Here is a 15,940-nt window from a genome sequence, read left to right as displayed (position 1 = left end):
TCAATTAAATGAGATGCAATCCAAGCTAGAAGTCCTAACGACGAGGCTTAATGAGGTGGAAGAACGAGTGAGTGACATAGAAGACAAGTTGATGGCAAAGAGGGAAACTGAGGAAAAAAGAGACAGACAATTAAAATACCATGAAGACAGATTAAAGGAAATAAATGACAGCTTGAGGAAGAAAAACCTACGTTTAATTGGGGTTCCCGAGGGCGCCGAAAGGGCCAGAGGGCCAGAATATGTATTTGAACAAATCCTAGCTGAAAACTTTCCTAATCTGGGAAGGGAAACAGGCATTCAGATCCAGGAAATAGAGACCCTCCCCCCCTAAAATCAATAAAAACCGTTCAACACCTCGACATTTAATAGTGAAGCTTGCAAATTCCAAAGATAAGGAGAAGATCCTTAAAGCAGCAAGAGAAAAAAAAGTCCCTGACTTTTAAGGGGAGGAATATTAGGGTAACAGCAGACCTCTCCACAGAGACCTGGCAGGCCAGAAAGGGCTGGCAGGATATATTCAGGGTCCTAAATGAGAAGAACATGCAACCAAGAATACTTTATCCAGCAAGGCTCTCATTCAAAATGGAAGGAGAGATAAAGAGCTTCCAAGACAGGCAGGAACTGAAAGAATATGTGACCTCCAAACCAGCTCTGCAAGAAATTTTAAGGGGGACTCTTAAAATTCCCCTTTAAGAAGAAGTTCAGTGGAACAATCCACAAAAACAAGGACTGAATAGATATCATGATGACACTAAACTCATATCTGTCAATAGTAACTCTGAACGTGAACGGGCTTAATGACCCCATCAAAAGGTGCAGGGTTTCAGACTGGATAAAAAAGCAGGACCCATCTATTTGCTGTCTACAAGAGACTCATTTTAGACAGAAGGACACCTACAGCCTGAAAATAAAAGGTTGGAGAACCATTTACCATTCAAATAGTCCTCAAAAGAAAGCAGGGGTAGCCATCCTCATATCAGATAAATTAAAATTTACCCCGAAGACTATAGTGAGAGATGAAGAGGGACACTATCTCATACTCAAAGGATCTATCCAACAAGAGGACTTAACAATCCTCAATATATATGCCCCGAATGTGGGAGCTGCCAAATATTTAAACCAATTAATAACCAAACTGAAGAAATACTTTGATAATAATACACTTATACTTGGTGACTTCAATCTAGCTCTTTCTACCCTCGATAGGTCTTCTAAGCACAACATCTCCAAAGGAACGAGAGCTTTAAGTGATACACTGGACCAGATGGATTTCACAGATATCTACAGAACTTTACATCCAAACTCAACTGAATACACATTCTTCTCAAGTGCACATGGAACTTTCTCCAGAATAGACCACATACTGGGTCACAAATCGGGTCTGAACCGATACCAAAAGATCGGGATAGTCCCCTGTATATTCTCAGACCATAATGCCTTGAAATTAGAACTTAATCACAACAAGAAGTTTGGAAGGACCACAAACACATGGAGGTTAAGGACCATCCTGCTAAAAGATGAAAAGGTCAACCAGGAAATTAGGGAAGAATTAAAAAGATTCATGGAAACTAATGAGAATGAAGATACAACTGTTCAAAATCTTTGGGATGCAGCAAAAGCAGTCCTGAGGGGGAAATACGTCGCAATACAAGCATCCATTCAAAAACTGGAAAGAACTCAAATACAAAAGCTCACCTTACACATAAAGGAGCTAGAGAAAAAGCAGCGAATAAACCCCACCCCCAGCAGAAGAAGAGAGTTAATTAAAATTCGAGCAGAACTAAATGAAATTGAGACCAAAAGAACTGTGGAACAGATCAACAGAACCAGGAGTTGGTTCTTTGAAAGAATTAATAAGATAGATAAACCATTAGCCAACCTTATTAAAAAGAAGAGAGAGAATCATGAATGAGAAAGGAGAGATCACTACCAACACCAAGGAAATACAAACGATTTTAAAAACATATTATGAACAGCTGTACGCCAATAAATTGGGCAATCTAGAAGAAATGGACGCATTCCTGGAAAGCCACAAACTACCAAAACTGGAACAGGAAAATAGAAAACCTGAACAGACCAATAACCAGGGAGGAAATTGAAGCAGTCATCAAAAACCTCCCAAGACACAAGAGTCCAGGGCCGGATGGCTTCCCAGGGGAATTCTATCAAACGTTTAAAGAAGAAATCATACCTATTCTACTAAAGCTGTTTGGAAAGATAGAAAGAGATGGAGTACTTCCAAACTCGTTCTATGAGGCCAGCATCACCTTAATTCCAAAACCAAAGACCCCACCAAAAAGGAGAATTATAGACCAATATCCCTGATGAACATGGATGCAAAAATTCTCAACAAGATACTAGCCAATAGGATCCAACAACACATTAAGAAAATTATTCACCATGACCAAGTAGGATTTATCCCCGGGACACAAGGCTGGTTCAACACTCGTAAAACAATCAATGTGATTCATCATATCAGCAAGAGAAAAACCAAGAACCATATGATCCTCTCAATAGATGCAGAGAAAGCATTTGACAAAATACAGCATCCATTCCTGATCAAAACTCTTCAGAGTGTAGGGATAGAGGGAACATTCCTCGACATCTTAAAAGCCATATACGAAAAGCCCACAGCAATATCATTCTCAATGGGGAAGCACTGGGAGCCTTTCCCCTAAGATCAGGAACCTCTCACCACTGCTATTCAACATAGTACTGGAAGTCCTCGCCTCAGCAATCAGACAACAAAAAGACATTAAAGGCATTCAAATTGGCAAAGAAGAAGTCAAACTCTCCCTCTTCGCCGATGACATGATACTCTACATAGAAAACCCAAAAGCCTCCACCCCAAGATTGCTAGAACTCATACAGCAATTTGGTAGCATGGCAGGATACAAAATCAATGCCCAGAAATCAATGGCATTTCTATACACTAACAATGAGACTGAAGAAAGAGAAATTAAGGAGTCAATCCCATTTACAATTGCACCCAAAAGCATAAGATACCTAGGAATAAACCTAACCAAAGAGGTAAAGGATCTATACCCTAAAAACTATAGAACACTTCTGAAAGAAATCAAGGAAGACACAAAGAGATGGAAAAATATTCCATGCTCATGGATTGGCAGAATTAATATTGTGAAAATGTCAATGTTACCCAGGGCAATTTACACGTTTAATGCAATCCCTATCAAAATACCATGGACTTTCTTCAGAGAGTTAGAACAAATTATTTGAAGATTTGTGTAGAATCAGAAAAGACCCCGAATAGCCAGGGGAATTTTAAAAAAGAAAACCATAGCTGGGGGCATCACAATGCCAGATTTCAGGTTGTACTACAAAGCTGTGGTCATCAAGACAGTGTGGTACTGGGATCCCTGGGTGGCGCAGTGGTTTAGCGCCTGCCTTTGGCCCAGGGCGCAATCCTGGAGACCCGGGATCGAATCCCACGTCGGGCTCCCGGTGCATGGAGCCTGCTTCTCCCTCTTCCTGTGTCTCTGCCTCTCTCTCTCTCTCTGTGTCTCTCATAAATAAATACAATCTTTAAAAAAAAAAAAAAAGACAGTGTGGTACTGGCACAAAAACAGACACATAGATCAATGGAACAGAATAGAGAACCCAGAAGTGGACCCTGAATTGTATGGTCAACTAATATTTGATAAAGGAGGAAAGACTATCCATTGGAAGAAAGACAGTCTCTTCAATAAATGGTGCTGGGAAAATTGGACATCCACATGCAGAAGAATGAAACTGGACCACTCTCTTTCACCAGACACAAAGATAAACTCAAAATGGATGAGAGATCTAAATGTGAGACAAGAGTCTATCAAAATCCTAGAGGAGAACACAGGCAACACCCTTGTTGAACTTGGCCACAGTAACTTCTTGCAAGATACATCCACAAAGGCAAAAGAAACAAAAGCAAAAATGAACTATTGGGACTTCATCAAGATAAGAAGCTTTTGCACAGCAAAGGATACAGTCAACAAAACTAAAAGACAACCTACAGAATGGGAGAAGATATTTGCAAATGACATATCAGATAAAGGGCTAGTTTCCAAAATCTATAAAGAACTTATTAAACTCAACACCAAAGAAACAAACAATCCAATCATGAAATGGGCAAAAGACACGAAGAGAAATCTCACAGAGGAAGACATGGACATGGCCAACATGCACATGAGAAAATGCTCTGCATCACTTGCCATCAGGGAAATACAAATCAAAACCACAATGAGATACCACCTCACACCAGTGAGAATGGGGAAAATTAACAAGGCAGGAAACCACAAATGTTGGGGAGGATGCGGAGAAAAGGGAACCCTCCTGCACTGTTGGTGGGAATGTGAACTGGGGCAGCCACTCTGGAAAACTGTGTGGACGTTCCTCAAAGAGTTAAGGGTAGACCTGCCCTACGACCCAGCAATTGCACTGTTGGGGATTTACCCCAAAGATTCAGATGCAATGAAACGTCGGGACACCTGCACCCTGATGTTTCTAGCAGCAATGTCCACAATAGCCAAACTGTGGAAGGAGCCTCGGTGTCCATCGAAAGATGAATGGATAAAGAAGCTGTGGTCTATGTATACAATGGAATATTCCTCAGCCATTAGAAATGACAAATACCCACCATTTGCTTCAACGTGGATGGAACTGGAGGGTATTATGCTGAGTGAAGTAAGTCAATCGGAGAAGGACAAACAGTGTATGTTCTCATTCATTTGGGGAATATGAATAATAGTGAAAGGGAATATAAAGGAAGGGAGAAGAAATGAGTGGGAAATATCAGAAAGGGAGACAGAACATGAGAGAATCCTAACTCTGGGAAACGAACTAGGGGTGGTAGAAGGGGAGGAGGGTGGGGGGTGGGGGGGAATGGGTGACGGGCACTGAGGGGGACGCTTGACGGGATGAGCACTGGGTGTTTTTCTGTATGTTGGTAAATTGAACACCAATAAAAATTAATTTATTAAAAAAATAAATAAAATTCCATGTATTTCTTCATTTATTTATATACATGAACAAGATATTTTGGTATCAATGAATAATTTTTTTGAGATACTAGAAATGATGCTGAAGCCTGCCTTGCTGTACCAGTAAATAATTTTCATCCACAAGTATGTGAACTAAAGTACCAACTAATACAATAATTTATTGCTGCTACCGCTACTGCTAATAATAATAATAATAGTAATGCAATAATGGTAATGATAATTCAATAAAGAAAAAATCTAATTTGTCATGGTTATGGTAACAGAAGATTAAAAAATTAATTTATGTATGTGTATTTTTAACAGAGAAGAATTACAGGGTGACTGATAGAATAATTTCCTGCACAGAAATATATTATATGAGGATACAGTTTCTGTGGAATATGGAGAATGATAATAGAACCTCAAGAAGAAAAGGTAACAATGTAAAATTTTCATGTGTTCAGAAACTTACTCAGGTATGTTTTCAATGGATGATTGTTGGTATCACATTACTATGATAATTAAATCCAATAAATGCATTTAAGTGGAGATGTGAAAAGTTCATTTAGAGTTACCAATATTTATAATATTGAAGAAATTGCACCTCATAATTACTTAATTTATGATGAATTTTAAATATTTACCTAAAAATATGCAATGGTTGTATGTTTTCAAGTTTCTTTGAGAAAGCACTTAATAAATCATTTTGAAGATCACTGATTTAGAATATAGGCACATGATCCCTTTCCTTGGGTTCCAAATTCTTCAAAGAATGTTAGGGCAGTAGCTAGAAGTATTCATGTCAGCTGTTGGAAAAGTGGATGCAACATGGCTTCATAAAGAGTGCTTTGACGTCAGAGCCCTGGGTTCAAAGTTCTCTGCTTCCTCTGCTTCAGGCAGCAAAGGGCAGTTCTCACTCTCAGAAGAGAAGTATATCCTGGTCAGTGAAGTAAAGACCTACTTGTTCCACAGCCACCTCACCTAGGACTGTGAATCAAACCAATAACCCATTCATGACGGGGTAGACCCGGAACATGCAGTCTACAATTCTCAAATTACAGCAGAAGGGTGTGTAACTAATGTGTCTCTCAACTTCCTTTGGTTGAGATAGGAAGAGAAATAGATGTAGGAAAGATAAAATGGTCAGTCATCAAGGTCAGGGTGTGAGCCCTATTTGTTTCTGTGTTTCCAGATCTAGAACTGGGGTAGTTTATTTAGGAAGTCCCTGCTCATTAAATATTTGTTGAACTGGACTCACCCTCCAGCTGGTAAGAGGAGGAGTGAGGGTAAGCCTCATTCACACTACTGTGAGAAACACTGGAGAGATTCCCTGAGCATGACACCAAAGCTCAGAACTCCTGCCTCTTTCAGTATTCCTTCCTTGGGGTCTCTGTAAAAGGAAGGTCCGATTTTACACAAGTGAGATCATACTTGTTTGGATGCTTTCATAAGGATGTCATTGAGATTCTTTAATCTTAAACCAAGTGTGAATGTCATTTAGTTATTGCCTTGGTTCATACCAGAGTCAAATTCAAGTTGGATGACAAAAGGCAAAGATCCCTGGCATTAAATAGCCTTGAATGAGTCATAGCCTTGACACTTAATCACTGTGTGATCTAAGACCAACTGCTTAACCTCTGACTTCAGTTTTGTCACCTGTAAATTAAAGATAATAATAACTATCTTGAAGGATTTTTACAAGGATTTAGGTTACAGCATAGCACATAGCCAACTTAATGAACAAGAGTCTAGGATTAAATGTTTTCATTGTGTCCGAGGTCATGCTAAGATGTGCAGACTGTTTCAGAAAAAGGTTTTGGCCAGATAACTCTCATTCAGTCATGAATGTGCTGAGCAAATGTAAATCATATTGATTTCCATATATCGAATGAGTCTATGAGATCATCAAAAAGTTTAAGTTATGTGCTCACTTCATTAAAAATAATTCAGAAGATGGGCTTATTCAAGTACAACCAGATAAAACTTGCTGACAAAAAAAATCAATATGATCCCTTTTAATGACATCACATTATGATCTGTTACCAACTATCCATTTATGCCAGAATACCACTAGAGGTAGGTTGGGAGGCATATCTCAGTGTAAGAAATTTAAATTGTTTAAATTTAAAGGCAGAGTATGATGGGTGAAAGTTGGAGAAAGAACATTACTTTTTTATTTAAAAAAAAATATGGATAAGTGGTGAAGGATCTCGTAAGTACTAGGCCTATTCCTGGCTGAGCTTGAGAATGTTGAGGGGAATTATCATTTTGCCAGCCAAGAACAAGTAGACAATTCTTCTAACCATCTGGAAATTCAGTCTTTAAAGTGTCCTAAAATTGCTCCTGATGGCATTTTAAGAGCTATTTCAAATATTTGAATTTTCAAGCAAAAGGGAATGGCTTTTTATTAAGTTTGGCTTTCACCCTTGGTCAAATAAAAATAATACAAAAAAAATGAAGGGAAATTTACTTCATATTTCAAGAAATGTCACTTTTTTTGTGTAATTCAAAAAACTCGAATTATTTTTCTTATGTTGCAAATAGAGTAAGAAATCCTATGGTTGTTGAAACTGGTTACTGACCTGACCATTTTCATCCCAGGAGGCTCTTCTGAAGTTGAAACACACCATCATTTCATCAACAAGAAAACAAACAAAGGAGCAACAGGCAAATAAAACCATTGCTTCATTCAAAGTTGGCACAAATGGTAAACAGTTATTTGGTTCATTTGTTGTAGTTGCTTGTTTTTTTTGTTTTTTTGTTTTTTTGTTTGGTTTGTTTTTATTGTTTTTTCTGTAGAACAGCTTAAAATCTGAGGTCAAGGAAGCACAGAGAATAAAATAAGTTGCTGACCAATGCAAATGGCTTAAAGATTAACCTTCTACGAACACCCAGGTAGTCGGAGTCCTGGAAAAAATCTCAGAACCTCATTCCACCTGCCACCAAATGAAAGTATCTTTCTCTCATAGTTCATCACACAATCCCCACATTTTTAAACACATTTTTGTCATATTAAAGATGAATTTAATTCAACAATAAGAAAATGGTTAAAAATCAAGCAATTTTTAAGATTTGTTAATGCACTTAGATAATACACGCCAAAGATAGGATAAGTTTAAATTGTAGTGGCTTGTAAGATGATCACTGAAGTTTATGTGATAGCATTACCTAGAAATATTGAGAAGCCACCACAGCTTCCATTAATCCAACGGGTCAACATATAGAAATAGTTTTCTTTAGGAGGTAATCTCATTAGGTTTTCTTAAAGGAGGTAATTTCTTTAGGAATGGTCACTAGAGTGCTTCATTCCTGATTCAGAAGCAAAGCTCCTCCAAAATGATTGTATAAATAAAGGTAGCACCAATTCTAGTTACATCTTAGTGATCCTTTGGTACAGAAAAAAAATGTAATAGTGCCACCAGAAGATTTCAGAAATATGGGGGACTTGATTATTGAACAGTCCTTCTGTTCCTTAAGCACTGAAATGCTGCTAGATAAGACAGCCTTTAAAATCCTAACCCATCACTAAGATAGGTAAGGGAAATTTTCACAAGCCAGAAGGCAAAGGAAAGTGAAAACCAAAACAATAAAGGGAACTGACTCCTTGAGATTTTCCATTGCTGGTGACTGGAAGGGGGTTTAGGTGTATTGGTCCCACCTGGACTAAGTGCCAGACGTTGGCCCCAAAAGAGGTAGGTGTTAGAATTGACTCTCCACCTGCTCCTAGGAAGGGCTACATACTCTGTGGAAGAGCAGAATAGGGCCTAGATTCAGCCTGGGGCACAGGGAGAAAAAAAAAATTATTTATAGTCTTTCCTCAGAGTCAAAGGAAAGATAGAGAAAACTTGGAAGGGAATTTTTATCTATGAGCTTGTCTTCATTTTGCCTGGGATTTCACTTCATCTTTATGGCCCAAAGATGCCCAAACTGAGAACACAAATTCTTTCAGGCTAGTCACATTCCAGGGATACCTATCAGAAACAAACACAACATGTTTTTAGAGGAACACAATTCCAACCCGTACTGTAAATATCTCCATACAGAAAAACTAGTTAGATCTACTTTCAGTTATTACGGAATGATTTGACTTCGTGGACACTCAAGGTTCTCAACTTTTGTTAAGTTCCAATACTCCTGTGGGAATCAACAGGCTTCCTTCCAGCAAATTCTACTAAGGCAGTGAATCTAAATGAAGGTATAGGGGCTCCACATTTTTGGATAGATGGTGGAATGAAGAGGGTTTCCAGGCTTGAAATATGCAAACACACACATACACACTTCTAATTCCAGTATGTCCCTTCCTAACGAATAGTTGATTAAATCTTTAATGTGCAAGAGGTTTCTTGGAAATTAAATTGAGGGAATCCCAGGCTCGCTGAATACTGTCTTTCTGTGTTCTTTCTGTCTTCCTTTCTTTCCTCTCTCACATCTCTTCTCCGCTCCTCCCATCTTCTCTTCTATCCTTCCTTCTTTTTTCCAATGTACACAAGCAGCTTTGAAACAGTGGATTTGTTTCTTATTTCCCTTTTAACAAAAACTTGCAGCAATGGCTAGAATGATGGGAGAGTTCTGCTATTTTTCCATAGTGTAAACCTTTGATGCTTTTGGAAGTGGTGTTTATATGGAAAGAAGATGACGTAAAAATCTAGGGTCACTGGTTAAATCCATGGAAAAATGGAGTTAGCCTCATCCTGGCTCACTGTGTTGAGAACCATCGTTTATTTTTTTTTTCTTCTTCCTCTCTTTCTTCTCTTTTCTGTCTTAACTCCATTAGAAACAATTCTAAGGTAGCTGATAAAGAAGTTGATGAGGAAAAATGCAAGTATAAAAATAGAGATAATAAAGCCAAAAAGAAGCCAAGTATGAGGCTTGTACATAGAATCTGTTATATTGAAATCTGGTTGTCCTCTAGATGACCATGCACACTCCTGGTTTCACAGAAAATTGGACCGTGGACAGAGACAACTTAAAGGTACAATACTAGCTGTGGGTCTGAAGCACCTCCATACTCTGGAAAACAACTCAAATGTGAGTAGTCCCCTAATGACATTCTCTCCTATGCCCCATTAAAGAACTTAGCTCTTCCTCACTCTCCACCTCTGAAGGGAATCAAACCCCACAGTTAACTAGTAAATACTTTACATTTTATTAAAGGTTTCATGGGGAGACTACGAAAAGTTAAATTCTAAGTAAATTCTAAGTACAACTTAAGGAAAGTTCTCTTGAGAAGACCCACTTACCCCTCTAAAAATGCTCTTATGTGCCAAGCACCATCTTTCCAAATCATTTTCAGGGTGGGGCTTAAGCTCTTGCAAGAGTGGTATCTCTGCAAAGGCATGCCACTGTGAGAGTGCTGCAGCAGACTCACAGAAGGGTTTTGGCCATAAAAGAACTTACAGTCTTGAGACTGTAAGTTGGTTGGGAAGATGACAGCATACTAAATAATAATAATAATAATAATAATAATAATAATAGGAAGAAAGAAAAGAAGAAAGAAGAAGAAGAAGAAGAAGAAGAAGAAGGAGAAGAAGGAGAAGAAGGAGAAGAAGGAGAAGAAGGAGAAGAAGGAGAAGAAGGAGAAGAAGGAGAAGAAGGAGAAGAAGAAGAAGAAGAAGAAGAAGAAGAAGAAGAAGAAGAAGAAGAAGAAGGAGAAGAAGAAGAAGAAGGAGAAGAAGAAGGAGAATGAGAAGAAGAAGGAGAATGAGAAGAAGGAGAAGAAGGAGAAGACAACAGCCCAGTAAACATGACAAAAGAGTGCCAGGGAGAGTAAGTGCCCACGTGGTGAAATCTCCTCCCTGCGAGCAACTGTCCCGCAGACATGTGTGATCATGAGGATGGATTGCTCGTGCCATAGAGGCAGGAGTGGGCAGATGGATGTTGAGCTGCCGTCACTGTGAATTTCCTTCTGGGGTCATTGCAGGGAGGCGACTGGAGGTTTTTACCCTCTGACTATTGCCTGAGGCTCACCAAGGAATGGGAGAAACATAGATCCACAGCAGGAAAAAAGATCCTTTTCTTCTTGTGCTTCTAAGACATGAGGATGCCGGTGCCTGTCACATGAGGTTATCTTTCTATACACACTATATGTTTTTACTCATATCCTAGAGAATCTAAATTCCACAGAGGCTTCTGCTGTTTTGAATATTTAGGATTGTGCTTTATCCTTCATGAAAGCAAAAGAAGAGATGGACATTCATATAAGAGTTGTGGTATGGGGGCAGATGCTTCTCTCACGTTACTAATGATAGATTTCTAAGAACAATTCCCCTTCACCACGACAGGTTTGGCACTGGTTCTGCAATAGAAGCATGCATCATCCACCTTTTAAAATATTTCTTGGGAAAAAAAAATTAAAAAATAAATAAATAAAATAAAAGATATTCTAGGTCCTCATCATTGAACAATTACTAAGGGCTCACTGGTAACACAGTTTTACCCCCTCTGCCTGGAAGGCTTTTATTCTTTGCTCGGATGCATTTAACACTTTAAGATCTGTTTCAAATGTCTCCTGCATCCCAAAGCCTTCCCTGACCCCTCCTCCAGACAGCTGCTTTCTTTCTGGAGCTTTCTGAGGTCTCTTTACCTCTTTTACACCAGTGTAATCATTGATTTCTGTCTCAGTCCTCCACAAGTTTTTGGTTACTTGAGGACAGGAGCAAGATTTAATCATTATGAAACAACCTGAGTCCCCAGCCTAATGGACAGAACATAATGAGTAAAATCATGTTGAATTGGGGCACCTGGGTGGCTTGATGGTTGAGCATTTTCCTCAGTGGTGATCCTGAGGTCCTGGGATCCAGATCTGCATGGAGCTCCCTGTGGAGAACCTGCTTCTCTCTGCCTGTCTCTGCCTCTGTGTCTCTCATGAATAAATAAATGGAATCTTTAAAAAAAATGAATAAAAACCTTTTAAATAATCTCTCATGGGTCTGTATTTCTCAAAATGAAATTCTCTTCTTTCTAGCATTTTGGAGGATTCTGTATTGCACTGCTCAAATCCCCCTTCAGGAACAGAAGACTTCTTGCGCCAGCTGCCGGGACTCCATCCTCAGCTGTCAGCACCTTCAGGAATTAGCTCAACTGCCCTTCCTCACCAAGGTCACAGCTCACCAGGGGCATAAAGCTGGGGCACTGTCCCCCCCTTAGAGACAGCTCTGTTGAGTCATCGGTCATCAGGATGTCCTTAGGGTTTGCACAGGTGACTGCATCACAGCTGGACTCTTCCCTCTACGTGACCCCACTTCCTTTCCTTCCTGGTGCATTCATCTTGAGAGCACTCCCCACAAAACTCCTACCCACTAATTTTCTTCTCAGTCAGTCCCCTTTCTAGGGAACATAGTCTGAAAAAAAGCAAAAGTATTCAAGGCTTTTACTTCCTCATTTACCTCTCACCAGACTCATGACAAGAGTGGATGGGAGTGCGGGTGGAGTCTCATATTTTCATAGTGATGTTCTACTTGGTAGATTGCTCTATTTTATTTATTTATTTTTTTAAATTTTTTTGTTAAATTATTTATAATAGTCACAGAGAGAGAGAGAGAGAGGCAGAGACACAGGCAGAGGGAGAAGCAGGCTCCATGCACCAGGAGCCCAACGTGGGATTCGATCCCGGGTCTCCAGGATCGCGCCCTGGGCCAAAGGCAGGCGCCAAACCGCTGCGCCACCCAGGGATCCCTCTATTTTATTTAATAACCATGGCATGCCACCTCTCTTGGTTGTTTGTTTTTTTTTTCTGGAAATAAATACAATAGATGGTGGAAGAAACGAAACTATACTTCTCGTTCTCTTAGGCCTTGTTTAACTTAACTTTTCAAGACAAATAGCCATATTATGTTTCCTAGCCAAAAGAGAAATGCCTGAACACCTATTCCTTTTCCTATTTGCAGAAGTGATAAATGTCAGAAAGGTGGAGATAGTTTTCTAGTTGCTTTGAAAAGCCAGTTAGAAAGAAAATCCCCACACTATAAATTATGTATGAAAAGACACAGATATAAAAATGCTTCTGAGGAAACAAAGTAAGTTAATGAAAGGAAACTCATTTTCAATCTTTTCTGAGATAAAAAGGCATGACCCCATTTTGGGAGAAAGCAGTTGAAAATCTACATGTGAAGCCACAGTACCAAAAATAATATTCTTGACAAATATAAATTTCAAGTGATATTATAAAGCTAGTCTAGAAAATTCAATCTTTCTGAGCATTTGATTTGTAGGATGTCAAACTCATGTTAGATATTGTGATATTTTGGGAATCCATTAAAGTTCTTAAGGGACAAAATGTGGTCCACAGAAAATACATTTTAAACTTGCAACACAGGTACAGTAAAGATTAATAAATGCAGGGAAATGGCTTAGTGAAAAAATATTATAAATAGAAAATAAGCCATATTTTCAGGGCAAGATTTCTTACCCTAGAAATCTTTATGACCATCAACAAAATCATTCTGAAAATAATTCACGATATGAGCTTGAATTTTGTTGTTTTTAATATTAAGAGCTACATCGGTGTTTTAACGTGCAATGGGCAAGTTTTAAGTGGATTATACTTTTAAATGTGAATTCCAAGAAACTAGCTCCCTTTAGGAATGTATTAAGTGCCCTAAAATTTCATTTTTGTGAACATGTGTGATGTGTCAGATGTTTCCAGTGTGTAACTGCACTTAATTTTCACACCTATCTTTTTTGAGATATCATCGTCCCATTTTAAAGATATGAAAACTGAGGCTCAGAGAGATTATGTAACTTGCCTAAGACAGAACTCCGATGAGGATCTAGAAGCTACAAGATCATTGCTAGCTTAACTACAACATAAAATCAGTATCAACATGGACTTACTTTTCAGATTTCAGGACCTGTTCAGGTTTTAATTGGGTGCTATATTTAGTTCTTGCATGTGATTATCCTCATTTTTGGTTTGGGGTGAGGGAGATTCTGAAACTCTTTGAAGGGTATTTATTCTTTGTAAATTACTTTTTGAACTTACCAAAAAGTGACTTGATCTTTTTACCCCAACATCTAGACGATAATTTTCTTTCTCTTTCAAGATAATCACTGCATTTCAGGATATATCTCAGAATCTATCTATTTTCCCCAGATTCACCATGGGGCCCTTTTAATGGGTCTTTATTTCCAGATTTTTTTTTTTTTTGTAATTTTAAATATTAATTTAGTTCAGTGATTGCTTTTTCTACTTCAGGGACTCTCTGATAGATTCTTTTTCTTCTATGTCTATATCTTTCTTTATGTCTATATCTAATTAGATATGTCTATATCTAATATTCTTTACCTGTTTCTTTATTTTTTGGATTTTTGTGTTTCTAGTTCCATGCCCTCTTCTCAATGTCCCTTATATTTTCAGTTGATTCTCTGCTCTGTTGGCTCTTTGTAGTTGGTGTTCATTTTTAATATGCTATTGTATTTTCTCCTCAATGTCTTTCTTAAAGTTAGTCAAGCCTTGCTTCCCCTCCTTCTTTGGTTGTTGTTGCTGTTCATTTTTTTGTGCTGAGCTTTTGAGTTTTGATTCGGGGTGCTGCTTCGTATCTAACATTGCTTTTGATGATCTGTATTTTTGATGGGGTGCTGGTTTCCAGTTTTCCTCCGCTTTGTATTTGATTTTGGTTCTTTGTAAAGGTTTTAGGTTTCTGCCAAACCATTAATAACAGTTCTTTCCTTTGAGGGGGTGTGAATTTGAGTGGCTTATGAGGTTTCTTAGTTAAAAAGTGCCTTTTTAGGGCGCCTGGGTGGCTCAGTCGGTTAAGCTCAGGTCACGATCCCAGGGGACTGGGAACAAGTCCCACATGGGGTGTTTTGCTCAGCAGGGAACCTGTTTCTCCCTCTCCTCCTGCCTGCGCCTCTCAATCTCTCTCTCTGTCAAATAAATAAATAAAGATTTCTAAGTGCCTTCTTATGAACCAGAAACCAGACCTTTACACACAGAAAACACACTGGTGTTTGCTAGAGGGGAGGTCAGGGTGGAATGGGGAGATAGGCGAAGAGGATTAAGGGTACACTTATTGTGATGATCTCTGAGAAATGTATAGAATTATGAATCAATACACTGGACACCTGAAACTAAAGTAACATCATATGCTAATTATACATCAACTAAAAAAAGAAAATAATAACTTAAAAATGCCGTCTTCTATTATAACCCAAACATTTAGTTTCTTTACAATGTGGCCTTTTGGACAAACTGGTTTCCTTGCTGTTCCTTATTTCCATGATATCCTTTGACTTACGTAGGAATCTTTCTTTGCATTGACTGCTTTATTCTTTCCCTGCGTGGATGAGCCTACAAGCCATTCATTCACTCTTGGGAGATCCCTTCACAGGACTGCCCCTCTGGTCTGCACACTTCCAAGGCTCTTCCTTTCTGTGCCCAGGGGCATAGTTCTCTACCTCAGGGTCTCACTTGTCAGTATCCCCACTCAGGGTGGGACCTACCTCTTGTGTGGGCAGTTTTTATCTGGTTTGTTACCATTTCTTCCTTGGGCCCTCTCACCTGCTCTGTGTACTCTCCACTCCACTCCACTTTCTGATCTTCCAGGGCCTCTGGAACTGGTTTGGGATATTCATTTCCCCACCTACAGGGAAACTGACATTTATAATAATCCCTGGGTCTTTGTTAGACCATGGGTTTGGGTTTTGTATCTCTGTATTCTTTGGAACTACGTAGAGACTCAGAGTTCAAAGCTATAAAGTAGACCTCTTTATTCTAATTTTCTGTCTTCTATATTTTCACCTGTAAAATCTATCAAATTCTGAAAATAGACACTAAACATATCCCAATATTATTGTGCTTTCATCTGGTTCTCCTGTATTTCCAAAGTGAATATCGTTGCATTATTTGGTACTATCCATAGGCAAGGGAAATGTTTTTCCTAACCCTCTGGGGGTTCCTGGCTGGGTCTGAAAAATTAAACTGACAGATTAACAGGGGAAAAGCATACACATTTTATTAAATATTTACA

Source organism: Vulpes lagopus, chromosome 9 (genome assembly GCF_018345385.1).
Source record: "Vulpes lagopus strain Blue_001 chromosome 9, ASM1834538v1, whole genome shotgun sequence".
NCBI classification, from domain to species: domain Eukaryota; kingdom Metazoa; phylum Chordata; class Mammalia; order Carnivora; family Canidae; genus Vulpes; species Vulpes lagopus.
Note: the sequence above shows the minus strand (reverse complement) of the source record.